At 48.9% G+C, this 14,541-nt stretch overlaps 1 protein-coding gene across 1 annotated transcript in view; it reads right to left on the reverse strand.

Moving 5' to 3' along the window:
• Positions 1-14,541, reverse strand: part of LOXHD1 (lipoxygenase homology PLAT domains 1) — a 167,089-nt gene that overhangs the window by 134,660 nt on the left and 17,888 nt on the right. The window lies entirely within an intron of this gene.

A 14,541-nucleotide genomic window follows, 5' to 3' on the forward strand; every position in this document is an offset into this window, starting at 1 on the left:
GGAAGGGGTGAGAAGGAGCATATCCTGTGCCAGTACGGGTAGACAGGGCCAGCTTTCTCTGCCCCTACAATGCAGGGTGGCTGGGCCAAGCTCAATGTTCCTCTGAGTGGAGAAGGAAGGCCTGGGCCGGGGTTCCCTGAAGGTGGGGACAGATGGCTGCACCAGTTCTACAACCTCAGGCATCGTGCCTTCAGCTCCTTGCCTGGCTGAGAGTGAGCAGGAGCAGAGATGGAGAGAGGGGAAGGGCTGGGTGAAGGAGGGGCTAGCAAGCTCACCGTCCTTCCTGAGTGAGCATGAAACCAAGAGGGCCTCAGTGATGGGTCACAGGAATGGTTGCCCAAGGTAGTTCTAAGATTGGCCTGTGGTTTCATCAATGCTGTAACATTCCTCCTAGAACTGATTTCTCTCTGGCCTCTTAGTGGGTAACCAGTAACTCATAGGGTACCTTTCTACAAAGGAGAAAAGGGCTCTCTTCCTCAAGACACTTTACTGCCATCTGTTGGATGACTGTCAGAATAAATACACAAACCTACAACCTCTATGATGTGAAGTGTCTCCTTACACAGTCTCCGTTGTGCAGTGCACAACCTGCATATCTGAACCCAGTAACACTACCTTTCAGAGAGTGGCTGCCTTTCCCTGAAGGTCAGTGAGAGCTCAAAGAAGCCAAAGTGGTTTGAGTATTGATCTGAATAGTATACAATAAGGGAATCAGACCAGAGATTAAGCTGATCACAAGGTACCTTCCAGAGCCATACAGAACTGAGTTGGGGTACTGCACGGATGGCATTGGTTTTAGCCTAAAGACAGGTGGCTACCTGAAGGCCCCAAGCAGAGTGTTATCTGTGCCCCCACTTGCCCTGCCCAGGGGATCCAGCAGCCCCACCTAGGCCCCCTCTTCCCTCTGCAGCCTGCAAGGCAGAGGCACAGGAACCGTGTCCCCTTGTGGGCCAGCCGGAAGCTGCCTGTGTGGGCTTCCAGAAAAGGCAGGCACTGGCAGGCCCGAGCTGCTGCCTGCACGGGGTGCGCCAGCCGCCCCCACAGCCTCGCCTGCGCTCTGTCTGGAACAGTCAGCACACGGCAGCGACAGGACACATCTGAGAGTGAGCCACCCTGGGCGGCGGGGGGAGGATGGGGGGGGAAGCACAGCCACGAGTGGGCCGATCCCCCAGATCTCGGTGCTGAGCCAGGCAGGGCTGCCCGTCACGTTCCCGATGACACAAGTCAAGCAAATGCCCGGAAACGAAGCCTCGGCCCTGCTTGCCAAGGAAGGACCATCCCACACCCAACGTGATCTGAGCCTCCCAGCAGCTCACGTGGCCCAGGCTTTTTCAGGAAGCAGGGAATCATGAATGAAGAGCTGCTGAACTGACGCACGGTGTTTCTTTCCCTGCCCTGGCACGCTCTCAGGTCCCGCGTGCTTAGAACAGGGCTTCATGCACCCCAGGAAGCCGATGGGGTGGCAGGGGGCCGGCCCACGTGCACCTGCGTCCTCTGCGGCTCCCTGGCACCCATCACTCCAGCTCAGCCAGAGCCAGACGCTGCCCAAAGGAGACCTCACCTGCACGGCAGCGAGGACACGAACGGAGTGGGAGACACCTGCTCAAGCTGCCCTGGGGGGTGGGGGAGCAGAATGTTCCCCCCCAGCCACGGAGGGCCCCTGACTCCTCCCACCTGCACAGGTGCACTGAGGAGCATCTGCAGACTCTCGCGGGGAGCCGGTCCCAGCCAGGGAGCAATGAACATCCTCCCAGGTCCAGACACTCGAGACGGCCTCCCCTCCTTGCTGCCCCCCCAGGGTTTCCTCTTCCTTCCCTCTGGTCAGGGGTCCAAACCTCTCACCACATTCACCTGATCCTTCACCTAGGACTGGAGCTTCCCTGCTTTCTCGAGAATGCCCTCAACCTTGCTGACCCTACAGATGCTCGCACTTATCAGAGTAGTAAGAGCCTCTGATGCTTGCCGAGGGCTGACTCTGCGCGGGTCGCATCTTTCTCCTGTAATCCTCACCCGGGCAGACTCTGTTACTACCCCGGTCACCACTTGTTGAGCAAGCAGTGGAGGCAAGAGGTTAGGAAACCTAATCAAGTTCCCACAGTTAGAGAGGGTGAAGCCTAGATTTGGACTGGTCAGGGCAGGGAGATTCTCCATCAGTTCTCTCTCTGTCATCTCTCCCACCCTGCCAGGTCTAGTTAAAGCCCACCTGGCAAGCCCAGGTACTCCACTCCAGAACTCTCGGGCCATGTACCACTTAGGTGGCATCTAACATGTGCTCAAGCAAAGGCCATGGGGTGAACTCAACTGAGCCTGGTTACACAGATGCATTAAAGCATCGCTCAGGCATTAACAGTCACTCCTGGGTGGTAATCAAGGAAAACCACTCTGGCCCTTGTTTCACCACCAAATCATAGACAGCTAGTACACTTTCCTAGGACACAGTGATGTAAGCCTGATGTTATCAGGTGCTGAAAGAATCTGGAGCACGGAGGCCTTCACACCTTTCAGGTCATCGTGCTCGTGCCCTCATCCAGTTCATGGCCAAGCTCTACAGAGCTATTTCTACCTGTCCCTCAGACACTCATTTTCCTTGGCTCCCATTCCTGCTGCTCTACAGCAAACCCTTCCCTTCCACCTGCACACCCCAGCAATCTTGACCCCATTTCTTCCCTTTCCACCTCAGACTTCACTCCACTGCTGGGAAGCCAGCACTTCTCATCCCCTGCTGCAGGAACCAGAACACCACACAGCCTTTCTGCAGGGTAGGTGAGCAATACCTGTCAGAAGGCTGAACATTCTACAAACCCTCTGAACTAACAATTCAGTCCCTGTGCCTAACAGTTCATTAATACTAGGAAATCATTGTGTTCATAGATGACCTATGAAAGTGTCTATCACAGCATCATTAATAACGAAAAATTGAGAACAATCTAAAAATAGCCAAAATGGGCAATCATACAGCTGAATTATGATATTTACCCATGCGGCCACTTAAAATAATGGTTTAGAAGATTGTTTGATATTATAATATAATAATAAGTGAAAAAGCCTTAAAAAGCCTGGTTAAAAGTTGACTGTAATACAATACCACTTTCAGTACGTAGTGTTTAATACATTCATGTATAAAAAAGAAAAGGAAGGAAATTCACCAAAATGTTAACAGCAGTGTCTCCAAGGTGCTCCTACACAGTGATTAATTTCAAGGCTCTGGGTTTACTCTTAGTTCCATCACTTCTATGCAAATTACTTGCCTTCTCCGTGCCTCTGTTAGCTTCACCTGTAAAATGGGTATAATAATAATAATAGTAATAATAATGTGGTGGTACTGTGAAGGTTAGAGAGATGATAAAATGGGTATAATAATAATAATAGTAATACTGTTGTTGTGGTACTGTGAAGGTTAGAGAGATTAGATGATAGATAGATAGATGATAGATACTGATTAGAACGATGCCTGACGTTGAGTAAGTGACCAATAAAAACTAGCTGTTATCATTTTAAGGTAATGGGATTATGGAAGATTTTATTCTTCTTCTTGCTTTTTTGTACTTTTGACAATTTTTACAACAGCCATATCTTTTCCCCTGTAATTGAAAACCAAAGATTGAAATCACCTAAAGCCAACACTTGAATAAGTCATGCCCCCTGTAGTCCAGAAGGAGTCGTCGAGAACCATCAATCTGTAAGACAAACCTAAGGAAAATCCATGCACGTGACCCTGGAGCTGGCTTTGGTACCAGAAACCTTGAGCTTGCTGGTTAGGGCAGCTAGGCAGCTAGAGGGAGGGTTGGGGACTGGACAAAGGAAGAGAAAAGACAGAGGCAGGGACCCACCGGTAGACATCCAGCCCCAGGGAGGTGGGAACCCCTTCTCGGAGACCCTTGCGCCACCCTGGCCAACACTTGGAGCTCAGGGGAAGGGTCCAGCAGGAAACCACTAGTGGCTGGAATGGACCCCCACAGCTGGAGCATTGCCAAGGCAATGTCTGTATTACACATTCCAATTCTCATGCATACAGAATGCAGCTCTAAGAAAGTGCTTCCACAAATGGGGGGTGGGAAGGTTATTATAAACACCCATTTGAAAATTTCATTCTGTTTGGAAGCCTAGCAAACTCCTCAACTATGAAGTCTCTATTGGGCATCACCTCCTCTATGAAGCCCTCCTGATTCCTCCTTCCTCTATGTTTCCATTAGTCTGGTCATTCCCTATTTAAAACATTCTATCTTTTGTACTTAATTACTTACTGGCTTGACCCTCCCTTTTAGTCTCTAAGTTCCTAAGGAGAAAGGCCTATATCTATTTACCCCGAGCAAAGGATCTGGTACATAAAAGATTCCCAACAAGTGCCCATTGAGACACTGGATGACACTGGAAGAGCACAAGGTGGCATGTGGAGCCCAGGGCACTAGCTCTACCCACACTGTGTGACCTTAACTTCCTGGCTTAACTTCCTGGCTTAACTTCCTGAGGCTTCTGTTTTTTCTTCTATAAAAGGGAGGAAGGTTGATAAGGTCACTTCTGGTCCTGAAATTCTCTGATACTTCTCGCTGGGGCCTCATTGGAAACAGTTCTCTTCTTCCCACTCTTTCCGGAGATGATTTTCTGCAACGTTAGGTGGGAGCAGATGGGGTGGGCGGGGAGCTGCTGGGAAGTTCAGAGAAGGAGAGCGCTGCAGGACGGGCCCAGCTCCTCCCAACCCTGAAGCCCTCATGGCTCTGAGAGTTCTCCCTGCAGCCTTCAACTGAAATCAAGGTCTTGAGCCTATTCCCAGTTGTTTAGAAGAGACTTCTGGATTCCAGAGGGGACCCTGGCCCTGAGTGGCTCCAACATCCTACCTGACTCTGAAAGGCCAGAATGTTGAGTGTATGCATCTCAGAGACAGAATAAGCCTGAATGTGGGGGAAGAAGAGGGGAAAACATCAAGATTGTAACCACCACCACTACCACCACCGTACTGGTGTCGTTTACAGGGTGCTTACTCTATGTCCAGCATTGTACCAAGCCTTGATGTTCATTCCCTCCAATTAATCAGCTCAACCACTTTGTGAAGTGGGAATTAACATTATCCCCACTTTACAGATGAAGAGATAGTGGCACAGAGCTTACCCAACCAGTAGAGAGGCAGAGCCAGATGTTGACCACAGAGAAGGAGGAGGGTCCAGGGACCGAGTTCACAGTGGGGAGATGGACACTATGCAGAATAATGGTAAGTCTGAGAGGGGGTGAAATGAGAAGGAAGTATCCACAGGGGAAGGGAGGACACCAAAAGCCAATTTCCTCTGCCCCATAGATGAGGGCTAGCCCCAGACCCATCCTTCTCTCTTTGGTTATTACACTCTATTAATTCTTTGGTTATTACGCTCTATTAATTGTAAAAAGACCACCAGAGAAAAACCAGTGCACCCATTTTATGGAGGAAGAAGCTGAGGATGGGAGTGGAATGGCCATCTGCCCCAGGTCTCATTACTATTGGTGGCAAAGCCAGAGCAAGAACTCAAGATATAAAGTCTCATGTGCTTTCTGACCCAGAGAATTATATTGTAAAGTCAAAGATTTGATTACTCCGTGGTATCATCCTATAGAACCTGGGAGTAAGTCAGGGCTGCTGGTTTTCTTGGCAGGGCCTTCATGATGGGTGCTTTCTTTGTCACTCAGCCAGGCTGCTTTCATGCTGTGTTTGCTTTGGCACCAGGCAGTTCTCGGGCAGGCCTGTCATCATCCACCACAGGTCAGCGAGATTTGCACATGCCCCTAAGATGTTAATCATGATCCCTTCTGGTCCAGCCCCTTCTTCAAAGGCACCGTGGGCACCGTGCCCAGCACAGTCTTGCCGAGAATGGGTGCACATCTGGAGCTCTGTGGTATAATCACCGTGCAGCACAGTGTGGGCTGTAATGAAATTATAACCTAGTTGCCTGATGAAATCACTGAGAGTGGAAACAGTGATTATGCTGGACAAACACGATCCCATTTCTACCTGTTTATTGGCCCCTGGGCCACTTTCAGCCCCAGCATTAGGTGTCCCATTTGCTACAGAAAGAAGAAGAAGAAGAAGAAAGAAGAAGAAGAAGAAGAAGAAGAAGAAGAAGAAGAAGAAGAAGAAGAAGAAGAAGAAGAAAGACAGACAGATGGGTGGGAGCAGGGAAGAGGGAGAAAATGCCAGCCAGGGAGTCTGGACGAAAAGCTCATCCATCCCCCCAACCACCTGCAGGCTGCCGGCCCACCTGCCCATGCCAGTGCTACTTGAACAACCAGCGCCTCTGTCTCTCTGGGGCCTAGCACAACACCGGCTGCAGCTGCATTTACTACTGACCCACCAAAGCAGGTAAATGCTCCCTTGGGGAGAGGGGTGTCCCGGAGAAGTCTAGGGAACAGGCCGAGCCGGGAGGAGACAACAGGCAGGCCCCACTCCAGACCCAGCCCTTCCGAATGCGAGGGCCTCCTCTGCTGCCGGCAAGGCTCGGGTCTGAAACATCGATGAGCTGTTGTGCCTGCTTCCCGAAGCCCCAGGGTGCGAACAGCCCCCAGGCCAGCTGGAACTCAGCTCTTGGCTTCCGAGGCCTGTCGTGTTGCCAAGTTGGCGGAACTTTCCCAAAGCGATGTGGTGTGGGCTCAGTACTAATTTAAGCCACGTGATCAGCTCAGTGCTTTTGAAAGTGGGAGGGTCTGTAGGTGGGTGCTGGGATGAGGACAATTACTTGGCCAAAAAGCAGGAAATGATGTCATAGTAGCAGTGAGAAAACCAGGCAGGGTCTGTCTTAAGGGTGGCCCACTCCAGCCTGAGATGTGTCCTGAGCCGCCCTGGAGCCAGAGGGATGCGCAGCCCTGCACTCTCAGCCCGTGCAACTCTGCACCATACTGGGTGCTGGGCCTCAGGAACATCACACCAGGAGTAACAACAAGGTTTGGGGAGTGAATTCAGAGACTGGGAGACCTGGAGCCAGGGAAGGGAGACGAGGAGACAGTTAGCTCGCAGGATACCAGAGAAAGCCAGCGTTGCAAGGGACCTCAGAGAACATCTAGTCCAACCTTCTAAGACAAGGAAGTAGCCCAGAGGGGACGAATGACCTGCCTGAGTCACACAGTTACTGCAGGGCAAGACTGGAAGCCAGTTATCTGCCCCCCTAACCGCTACCCCTGGTAGAGCTCTTTCCACCCATCTCTGCTGCTGGTCCCCATAACTGTGTGTGTCTACTCATGACCCCCTGCCCCACCCCACCCATACTCATATGAGCCTGTTTGTTACTAATCTCATGCAAGCCCTTAGTCCTAGTGGCCAGGTTGGCAGGTATGAGTGCAGTCACCAGGTGAGGAGAACCCAGAGAAAACTGAGCTTGGCTGGAGAGCCCAGAGAGACACATATTCAGCAGTTAGTGCCCAAAGAGGCCAACAGCAGTCCCTGAGATATGGAGGTCTCAGCTGTTTATACATCTTAAAACCACTGAGGGCCACCACCCACCCCATTAGCCACAGTGGCTCCTTCTGGCTATGAATTGGCCGGATCATGTCTGAATCTCAAGAAGCAGGCTTAAACGCTCCTCCTCCCTGCCCATGAGATTCCTTACACACCCCTGAGTGCAGCTTGGGCGGCGGGGGGTGGGGGGACCCCTGAGAATCCACTTCCGTGGATGGCACAGATTTCAATTTCTCCAAGTTTGAAGGGGGAGAACCCAGGGCAAGGGAGCAAGGAGTGCATTCCAGAGAAGCTGGGGCTCTACCCCCACCCCCGTGGGGTTTGGGTAGCATGGGGGAAACGGAACCCTGAAGCCTAGGATGAAAGAGAGCATGCAAGGGGAAAGGTGCTGGCTCTGCCGTTTCCTCTCACCCCGAAATATGTTTAATTGACCGTCTTTTCTCTAACCAGCTTGACACAGAAGTCTGGGAGCAAGGATAACACTTCCAGGCAGCAGTCAGGCAGGACTCTAGGGCTCTTGGGTCCTTGTGGGGCTTGATGGGACAGGACATGAGCCCCTAGAAACTTCTGTCAGCAGTCTGGCTTCCACTCCACAATCGGGGAGCAGGTGGGGAGAGAATGTCTCATCCTCAGACCCATTTCCTATGGGTCCCTTGAAACTTCCTCATGGTTTATGAGTGCTGGAGAGAACAGCTTTCAGAGCCACCGTCTGCCAGACACTGGAGCCAACACAATCTGAGCAAACACGTTGAGAAATGGGAGCTGCTAGTCCGGGACTGAGAAACAGAGAGAGAGGCGGGAGATGGTCATGCTCACCTGGACCTTTGTTCTAGGTGGAAAGTGGGGATAATAGACCTTACCTCCTGGGGCTCTGTGGATTTGTACAGTGTATGCATCTGAAGACACAAGACTGTAGAAGTATTCTGTCCAAAGGTCATGGAGCCTGAAGGTAGTATTGTGGGAATTGAACCTAGGACTCTTATGCCTTGAGACATGGAGCTTTGAATCATGTGATGCCCTCCACTCTCTTCAAGGGTAGCTTGTACTGTGGCAGTCTGTGTCCTCACTGGACTGCAAGCAATTGGAGTGCCAGGACCATATCCTGACCCCAGACCCAGCATTTAAGAGCAGCTCGGGGAGTGAAGGGGCATGACCCATGACATTTGCTCATGGCAATGCTTCAATTCAAGGCCTGGGAGACGTGCTGAGATTCTGGCCAGCAGCCCTCAGTGTACAGATGTCAATACAGCTACTGTGCCCCTCTGGGTTCTGGGTTGTCAAGAGGGGAAGCCATTCTAGATGGAAATCCTCTAGGAAGAGAGTCAGACATGCATGGCAATGGGGGAATGCCAAGGGGCAGATGGCAGGATGGAAAATTCACTACAATTCTGGAGCAATTCGATAGCTAAGACTGTATTCCCAGGGATAGTCAATGCAGACATGCTGAAAAAGCGGCTGCCAGCCTGCCGCAGGCCCCAGAAGGTGCCAGGACCCCTGACACCCACTCTAAGAGAGAAACGAGCATACAGATGGCTGCTAACTCCCTCAGGGCACATGTATGTCTGAGATTATTAATCAGGAGGTGTGATGTCTCCTGGACCATTCCACTAAGATGTAGAGGGGAGCCAGTCAAGACTGGAACACCCACTCCTGCTGAATCACGTGGGAATGAGTCAGGAAAATCCAGGTTGTTTCTCCAGAAGCCTTGAAGCACTGGGCAAGAACTGAGGACTTGGGGTATTTTCATCTTATCTTCCAGGGGAATCAGAGCCCTTTGACTGCAAAGTCAGTGTGGTGTATTGTCACTGGGATATTGGATTAATCAATCACAGGGTGGTTTAAAAGAAGCAGGATGTCAAAGGAACCTGAATATCCAAACAATCTTAAAACAAAGTTGGAAGTCTTACACATCATGATTTCTGAACTTCCTACAAAGCTACAATAATCAAAACAGTTCAGTGTTGACTTAAGAACAGACATTTGGGTCAGTGAATGGGATAGAGAACCCAGGAAAAACCCCTTATGTATATGGTCAAATGATATTTGACAAGGGTGCCAAAACCATTCAATGAGGGAAGGGACAGTCTTTACAACAAATAATGTAGGAAAACTGGATCTCCACGTGCAAAAAAAAGAAAAATGAAATTGGACCCTTATTTTACATCCCATATAAAAATTAACTCAAAATGGATCAATGGCCCAAATGTAAGAAAAAAACAGGGGGCAAAATCTTCATGACATTGGGTTTGGCTATAATTTCTTGGATGTGACACCAAAAGCACAGGCAACAAAAGAAAAAATAATAAGTTGGACTTCATAAAAATTAAAAACTTGAGTGTGTCAACACAACTCTTTTCAACAGAGTGAAAAGGCATCCCACGGGATGGGAGAAAATATTTATAAATCAATCACATCAGCTAAGAGGTAATATCCACAAAGACATTCTAGATGGATCCCTAGAACTCAACAACGAAGGCAAACAAACCAACTTTGAAATGGGCAAAGGACTTGAACGGGGACATTTCTCCAAAGAAAATGTACAAATGACCCATAAGCACAAGAAGAGATGATTATTAAAAAAAAACAAACAAACAGAAAATAAAGCATTGATGAGTATGTAGAGCAACTGGAACCCTCATGCACTGTGAGTGGGGATGTGGAATGATGCAGCCGCTGCAGAAAACAGTATTTTCATGGCTGGGTCTGCACCCAAAAGAAATGAAGGCAGGAATTTGAACATCTATTTGTACACCAACAGTCACAGCTACGTTATTTACGATGGTCAAAAAGTAGAAACAACCCCAGTGTCCATCAACAGCTGATGGATAAGTGAAACAGGTCTATGCACATAATGGAATGATTCAGCCCTACAAAGAAATGAAGTTCCCATACATGCTGTGACATGGATGGACCTTGAAAACATTATGCTAAAGTAAGATAAGCCAGTCATAAAAGACCAAATATCCTCTAAGTCCGCTTACATAAGATCCCTAAGTGGTCGAATTTACAGAGACAGAGGGAGAACAGAGATTTCCCGGGGCTGGAGGAAATGGGAATGGGGAGTCATTATTTTATGGGGACAGAGTTTCAGTTGGGGAAGATGAAGAAGTTCTGGAGATGGGTGGTGGTAATGGTCACACAACAGTGTGAATCTACCTAATGCCACTGAACGATACACTTAAAAATAGTTCAGATAGTGAATTCTATGTATGTTTTATGGCAATAATAATGATTTCTTAAAAAGAAGTAGGATGATGGAGTCGGGGAGGATTCTGCACTCTGTTCTGAGGGGCGCCCATCTGGAACTCGGGGTTCCTGTTCGGGAGGTACATTCTTGGGGAGCACTGGCACATCAGAGCTGCTCAGGGAGGCAGGCTGGACGTGTGTCCCCAGAGGGGAGGCCCAGAGCAGCCTATCTTCACACGGCTGAGGGGCAGACAGGGTATTTGTCAGCAGGGGACTGCAACAGACCAGCAGAAGTCCCAGGGAGACTGTCTGGGGTTTAATTTCTGGCAGATTTTTCTGACAACCAGTGCCACTTAGCACTGGAATGGCTGAGCTGGGTGGTTGGGAACTGTCCACCACTCAAGAAAGGCTGGATTCAAACCAAGGCTGGAGAAGCAGCCAGCGGGGATGTGTGAAAGGGACCCCTGTGACCGTAGGAGACTGGTCCTCCTGACCTCCATGAGCCCTCACTGTGTGATCCCTCAGGGGCCAGGCTGGTTGCCCTGCCCATGGGGGGACAGACAGGAAGTTTACTTTGAGGATTAGGAACCCCACATTCTAGTCCCAGCTCCTCTGTGGTCAGCTGTTTGATATTAGATGAATCAGCACCTCCTTGAGCGTTAACTCATCGGTGTAATAGCACCTGCCCGCCTTCCTTCGCCTTCCCTCCCCCGCAGGTGTGGGGGGTGATGGAGAGAGAGCCCAGGTATCTTACCAGCCCTCTTCCCCTCCTCCCTGCTTCTGCTTTCCCTTCCTCACAGACCAGGGCTGGTAGTGTTTCCCAGCATGCAATCTGCATACTACTCGTGGCACGCAGGATGCTGATGGTGATACAGGAGGGTTATCTAATGTTGTGTATTGGTTTTCATATGTGTTGATGTGCTGATTTACGTAGCAAATGATTACAGTTTTTGTGATAGTGATATCCACTTTCTTTTGAAAACAACTTTACAAGTTGGGACACCTGGGTGGCTCAGCAGTTGAGCGTCTGCCTTTGGCTTGGGGCGTGATCCCGGGGTCCTGGGATCAAGTCCCACATCGGGCTCCCAGCAGGGAGCCTGCTTTTCTTCTGTCTGTGTCTCTGTCTCTCTCTCCGTGTCTCTCATGAATCAATATAGAAAACCTTTAAAAAAACAAACAAACAAACAACTTCACCAGTCGATAGGTAAGTTGCCAAAATGGAGTTTAAGAAGAAAAACGAGTAAATAATGGAAGTTGTACTTGAATACAGCAAAAATCTTGAAGATAGAATGTGAGTGACTAGGGTTTGGAAACCTCCAGTGGTTGAGGGGACACAACAACCTGTCTCCCTACACCCCAGCAACAGATCCTGAAGGCCTGGTAATCAGACACAGAGGCAACCAAAAGGTGACATGCTTGGTTTGGCCCTGCTCCCTGGTTTCCTTAAGATGTCCGAAGCAGCGATTTTACCAACCAGTTGAGAGAACCACTGAGAAATTGAACTTGGCTCTATGATCTTCCATCCACACAACTGTGAGCTGGCTATTGTCCATCTCCTTCTTTTGCAACCTCCTGTCCCTGCTTTTCCTCATGCCTCCCTTTACCAGAGTGGGCTCCATGGAAGAAGAGGGCAGCTCTGACCAGCAATCACCCCAATATATTAGGAATACGTTGGACACTTTCCACACTTACAGAGAACCCTAGAGAGGAAAAAGTAACCTCCATGGCAAATGTCAGGGCCCGTGCCGTGCAGGGAGGGTGACTTTCTTGTCCAGGGAAGCTGTCTTAAAGTTCCACAGCCCACTGGCAACCACAAGTAGGGCAAACTCCCCTCATGCATGATATACGATCGCCTATACAGGAACCATCTAAAAACCTGATCAAGGTCCACCCCTGCCACTATCTGCTGATCACCTCGGTCAAAGGGTCAGTCAGTCAGCCTAGAACACCTACCCTCCCTGAAGGGCAGGAATGAAAGAAGGTTCCAGCTAATTACCAGCCAGAACTTCAGGCAATGGTCCTGGGTGTGGAGAGAGGAAAGCAAGGCTACCCAACTAATGATCCACCATCCCTTGGAGGGGCGTGAGGAGGTGAAAGAGACACTTAAAATGTCCCCTTCTATTATTGTCCACACCCCGTGTCTTAAAGTATTCTCATCTGTCAAACTGCATGGATGAAGTAATAATCATCTTCCCCATTTTGATCATCAGAGACCTCCTGCAGCAACTAAACATCAAGCTGGTATAATTCCAGGTGAGAAGCAAGGAGAGTTAACCTTATGTTTACCAATGCAGTCCTTTGAAAATTTGAAGATCTCCCTTTTCATTTCCTTCTTCCAGAATCCAGAAATCCGGAAATACTACAAATCCAGTGCCCTCCAGCTCATAAAAGGGCAGTGGTGCAGTCCCCCCAGCGATCTGATTCAGGGATAGCGTCAGTGGGTGTCTTTGTTTTTCCCACAAGGCAAGAACATTCCCCTGGATGATTCTTGTGGAAAGTTGGAGAACCATGGAGTTACACTAATTCTTTCTTAATGGTGACTTTTCAGAAGCTCTTCTAATGAAGAACCCTGGGGATCCCTGGGTGGCTCAGTGGTTTAGTGCCTGCCTTTGGCCTGGGCCGTGATCCTGGAGTCCTGGGATCGAGTCCCACATCAGGCTCCCTGCGTGGAGCCTGCCTCTCCCTCTGCCTTTGTCTCTGCCTCTCTCTGTGTGTCTCTCATGAATAAATAAATAAAATCTTAAAAAAAAAAAAAAAAGAACCCTGAGTTTTCATGGGACTGAAGCAAAAGGTAGGAAGAGGAACTAAATGGTGGGAAAAGGCCAAGAAAAGAGGGCGCCTAAAAGAGCAGAGAGGAAGATGGTCAGCTTCACAACTTGCTAGGGACTGATCCTAGTAAAGAGATTGGATCAAGAATTAGAGATACTTAACGTCTTTGGGAAAAATCTGTGAAATTCACCCCAATTGAAAAGACAGGCATGGGGTATGGGCAGGCAAGTCTCTGTCTCTGTGTCTGTCTCTGTCTCTGTCTCTGTCTCTCTCTCTCTCTCTCATTCTCATACACACACACACACACACACACACACACTACAGATGGCCAATAAACATATGAAAAATATCCAACACCACCAAAAACCAAAGGGAGAATATTCTATACAGTTAGAAAATTAAACAACACTAAGTATTGAGGGCAGGGAAATGGATGCTCCTGCACAGCTGGTGGGATTGGGCACTGATGCACCCTTTCTAGGGCAGTTTGGAAATGCTTGTTAAAAGTCTTAACCATGTACATTCTATACATTCTATTTAGGAATTTATCCTAAGGAAAGAATCATCTGTGCAAAGATGTAGGTGAATAGTTTGTAGTAACAATAAAATTGTAGAGGGGGACACAATGTAAATGTCTAACAATAAGGGATTCAGTGAACCAATCAGTGATGGTACCTCCCTATGCCAGAATGCTCATTGCAAGCAGGGGTGTCGAGCAATATTTATGGCATAGAAACAAATACGCTCTAAAACAGGATGTTGTCCTAGCCCATTCTTTCAAATTATATGTGCATGGAAAAGACTAGAAGTGAGTGTGCAAAAAAAATGTCACCAGTGATGTTTATCCAGGTGATAGAATTACAGGTATTCTGTTTTCATGTGTGCATGTCTCTGTTTTCTAAATTCTCTATAATGATCAAATTTGGTTTTGTAATAAGAGAGAGACCAATAACATATCTTTTTTAGAAAAGAAACAGTGAAGTCACAAATTATTATGGTGGGGGCCATGGAGGAACAAGGCAAGTTCAAGGTCAGTTGGGGGGTAGGAAGTCAGAGGTAGAGAAGGAGAGTTAAAGCCCTGCTCAGCTGCATTGCAAGAGAGGATGGATCTTGGATACCACAGGGTTTGGGCTGGAAGGAATCTAGGGAATGTGTCCACCTGCTGTTGCTGT

The sequence above is a fragment of the Canis lupus genome, chromosome 6 (assembly GCF_048164855.1).
Source record: "Canis lupus baileyi chromosome 6, mCanLup2.hap1, whole genome shotgun sequence".
Taxonomy (NCBI): domain Eukaryota; kingdom Metazoa; phylum Chordata; class Mammalia; order Carnivora; family Canidae; genus Canis; species Canis lupus.